The 4,235-nt window shown below is 64.0% G+C and overlaps 1 non-coding gene across 1 annotated transcript; it reads right to left on the bottom strand.

Annotated features, from left to right (window-relative positions):
• Positions 1-3,833: 3,833 nt before the first annotated feature.
• Positions 3,834-3,952, bottom strand: LOC131864571 (5S ribosomal RNA). The gene has a single exon (XR_009363338.1). It is a non-coding gene; the product is annotated as a 5S ribosomal RNA (ribosomal RNA).
• Positions 3,953-4,235: the final 283 nt, after the last annotated feature.

Here is a 4,235-nt window from a genome sequence, read left to right as displayed (position 1 = left end):
TTCCGTTTTTTTCACTATCTTTCAGAACGGAAATTTTAAAATCTCGTTTTTTTTTGCCTTTTCTGGAAATTAGTGAAGGCAGCGCATCAAAGGTGCGCAACGCTGGTGCGAACCTGGGAGCGCTCCGATGTGTGCTCCAAGGTGCGGCGTGCACGAAGTCGGACCCCGGTTTGCCCCGGGTGCGCACCTCGCGTGCACCTTGGTGCGCACACCTTGGCTGGGTTGCGCGCCCTGGTGGGCACCATGGTGCGCACCAAGGAGCGCTCCGAAGTGTGCTCCAAGGTGCGGCGTGCACGAAGTCGGAGCCCGGTTTGCCCCGGGTGCGCACCTCGCGTGCACCTTCGCCGCGGTGGGCACCATGGCGTGCACGAAGTCGGAGCCCGGTTTGCCCCGGGTGCGCACCTCGCGTGCACCTTCGCCGGGGTGGGCACCTTGGTGTGCAGACCTTGGCTGGGTTGCGCGCCCTGGTGGGCACCATGGTGCGCACCAAGGAGCGCTCCGAAGTGTGCTCCAAGGTGCGGCCTGCACGAAGTCGGAGCCCGGTTTGCCCCGGGTGTGCACCTCGGGTGGGCACCTTGGTGCGCATGCCTTGCCTGGGCTGCGCACCAGGGCGGGCTCAAGATGGCACCCGCGTTCCTTTTTTTTCACTATCTTTCAAAACGGAAATTTTAAAATCTCATTTTTTTTTGCCTTTTTCTGGAAATTAGTGAAGGCAGCGCATCAAAGGTGCGCACCTCGCTGCCCACCACGGTGCGCAACGCCGGTGGGCACCCGGGAGTGCTTCGAAGTGTGCTCCAAGGTGCTGCGTGCACGTTGTCGGAGCCCGGTTTGCCCCGGGTGCGCACCTCGCGTGCACCTTCGTCGGGGTGGGCACCTTGGCTGGGTTTGCCCCGGCTGCGCTCCGAAGCGGGGTTATTGGAGCGCCGCCTCTTTTTTTGTCGGAGCGTTTGGTGGGGTTTCTCGCATTGGCTCTTCCGAGGCCCGGTTGCCACCCTGGCGCGCACGAAGTCGGAAGTAGGGTTAATTGCCCGGGTGCGCACCTTTGCCAGGGTGGGCACCTTACCTGGGCTGCGCACCAGGGCGGGCTCAAGATGGCACGCGCGTTCCGTTTTTTTCACTATCTTTCAAAACGGAAATTTTAAAATCTCCTTTTTTTTTTGCCTTTTCTGGAAATTAGTGAAGGCAGCGCATCAAAGGTGCGCACCTCGCTGCCCACCTTGGTGTGCTCTGAGGTGCGCACCCGGGAGCGCTACGAAGTGTGCTCCAAGGTGCGGCGTGCACGTTGTCGGAGCCCGGTTTGCCCCGGGTGCGCACCTCGCCTGCACCTTGGCCGGGGTGGGCACCTTGGCTGGGTTTGCCCAGGGTGCGCTCCGAAGCGGGGTTACTGGAGCGCCCCCTCTTTTTTTGTCAGAGCGTTTGGTGGGGTTTCTCGCATTGGCTCTTCCCAGGCCCGGTTGTTGGGTGCGCTCCCACCCTGGCGCGCGCGAAGTTGGAAGTTGGGTTAATTGCCCGGGCGCGCACCTTCGCCAGGGTGGGCACCTTGGTGCGCACACCTTGGCTGGGCTGCGCACCAGGGCGGGCTCAAGATGGCACCAGCATTCCCTTTTTCTCACTATCTTTCAAAACGGAAATTTTAAAATCTCGTTTTTTTTTTGCCTTTTATGGAAATTAGTGAAGGCATCGCATCAAAGGTGCGCACCTCGCTGCCCACCTTGGTGTGCTCCGAGGTGCCCACCACGGTGCGCAACGCCGGTGCGAACCCGGGAGCGCCCCGATGTGTGCTCCAAGGTGCGGCGTGCACGAAGTCGGACCCCGGTTTGCCCCGGGTGCGCACCTCGCGTGCACCTTGGTGCGCACACCTTGGCTGGGTTGCGCGGCCTGGTGGGCACCATGGTGCGCACCAAGGAGCGCTCCGAAGTGTGCTCCAAGGTGCGGCGTGCACGAAGTCGGAGCCCGGTTTGCCCCGGGTACGCACCTCGCGTGCACCTTCGCCGGGGTGGGCACCTCGGCTGGGTTGCGCGCCCTGGTGCGCACCAAGGAGCGCTCCGAAGTGTGCTCCAAGGTGCGGCGTGCACGAAGTCGGAGCCCGGTTTGCCCCGGGTGCGCACCTCGCGTGCACCTTCGGCGGGGTTGCGCGCCCTGGTGGGCACCATGGTGCGCACCAAGGAGCGCTCCGAAGTGTGCTCCAAGGTGCGGCGTGCACGAAGTCGGAGCCCGGTTTGCCCCGGGTGCGCACCTCGCGTGCACCTTCGGCGGGGTTGCGCGCCCTGGTGGGCACCATGGTGCGCACCAAGGAGCGCTCCGAAGTGTGCTCCAAGGTGCGGCGTGCACGAAGTCGGAGCCCGGTTTGCCCCGGGTGCGCACCTCGCGTGCACCTTCGCCGCGGTGGGCACCATGGCGTGCACGAAGTCGGAGCCCGGTTTGCCCCGGGTGCGCACCTCGCGTGCACCTTCGCCGGGGTGGGCACCTCGGCTGGGTTGCGCGCCCTGGTGCGCACCAAGGAGCGCTCCGAAGTGTGCTCCAAGGTGCGGCGTGCACGAAGTCGGAGCCCGGTTTGCCCCGGGTGCGCACCTCGCGTGCACCTTCGCCAGGGTGGGCACCTCGGTGCGCACACCTTCTCAATGTTTTCTTGCCTTTTCTGGAAATTGGTGAAGGCAGCGCATCAAAGGTGCGCACCTCGGTGTGCTCCGAGGTGCGAACCCGAGAGCGCTCCGAGGTGCCCACGAAGTCGAAAGTCGGGTTAATTGCATTGTTTTCCCCGGGTGCGCTCCGAGGTGCGCAACATCGGCGCGCACCAAGGAGGGCTCCGAAGTGTGCTCCAAGGTGCGCACGATGGCGTGCACCTCTGGTGCGCACGATTCGGAGCTCGGTTTGACCGGGGTGCGCACACCTTGGCTGGGTTGCGCACCTTTTGTGCGCTCCAAGGTGCGCACGAAGTCGGAGCTCGGTTTGCCCCGGGTGCGCACCTTCGCCAGGGTGCGCACCTTGATGCGCACGCCTTGGCTGGGCTGCGCACCTTGGTGGGCGCCATGGTGCGCACCTTTCGTGCGCTCCAAGGTGCGCACGAAGTCGGAGCTCGGTTTGCCCCGGGTGCGCACCTTGGTGGGCGCCATGGTGCACTCCGAGGTGCCCAAGATTGGTGCGCACCAAGGAGCGCTCCGAAGTGCGCTCCAAGGTGCGCGCGAAGTCGAAAGTTGGGTTAATTGTCCGGTTTGCCTCGGGTGCGCACCTTGCGTGCACCTTCGCCAGGGTGGGCGCCTTGGTGCGCACACCTTGGCTGGGCTGCGCACACCTTGGCACCCGCGTTTCCTTCATTTTAAATTTTTTTTTTTTACAATCTCTCAAGTGGGAAATTCTATAATCTCAACTTTTTTTGCCTTTTCAGGAAACTTTTGAATGGAGCGCATCATTGGTGCGCTCCGAAGTGTGCTCCAAAGCTCTCTCCAGCTGCGTGCACCTGCCCCGGCCGCGCACCCGGCCCCGCCCAGCTTCGCTCACCTGTCCCGGGCGTCTGGTGCGGAACCTTAGAGTAAGAAACATCACCGTGCACCTTGGCCAACGTGCGCGACTCGACCGAGCGCGCACTGGCCGAGGTGCACACCGATTTCACCTGGGTGCGCGCGCAGCACCTCGGGCGCACCGGGGTGCGCGCACAACGCCCGGGTTGCACCGTGGCCTGTGTGCTCGGGGCGCCTCGGGTGCGCGCTCGGTGTCGCCCCCGCGCGCGCGGTAGTGCGGGCAGCGCACCCCGGCCCGGCCCGGCCCCGACGAGAACGCAAACGGGCAAAAGGTTTATTCAAATAGCATTGCGATGCCCGGCGAAAAACTAAAAAAGGGTGCAACACCGGGACTTCCCGGGAGGTCACCCATCCCAGTACTACTCCGGCCCAAGCGCGCTTAACTGCGGAGTTCTGATGGGATCCGGTGCACTAACGCTGGTATGATCGCACCCGTTATGAGCTTGTCGCAGTGTGTACTTAGCAAACCGCGACCCACGTGCGAATCCACCCCGGCCACCCACCCCCGTCGAGGTGCACACCCTCCCTCGCGAAGTGCGCCCCGTTCGCCAAGTGTGAGCCCTGCCCGGGTGCGCGCACCTTGCTAGGGCGTCGGGTGTGCACCCGGCCCGGCCTACGTGCGTGCACCTGTAGGGGGCGTCGTGTGCGTGCAGTGTCCCGTCTGCAACGCGGTGCCCACACACCACCTCGGGCGCAACGACCTGCGCTCACATGTGG

The sequence above is a fragment of the Cryptomeria japonica genome, unplaced genomic scaffold (assembly GCF_030272615.1).
Source record: "Cryptomeria japonica unplaced genomic scaffold, Sugi_1.0 HiC_scaffold_88, whole genome shotgun sequence".
In the NCBI taxonomy this organism is placed as follows: Eukaryota; Viridiplantae; Streptophyta; class Pinopsida; order Cupressales; family Cupressaceae; genus Cryptomeria; species Cryptomeria japonica.
The sequence above is the reverse complement of the archived record's forward strand: the minus strand, read 5'-3'. Positions and strand labels throughout refer to the sequence as shown.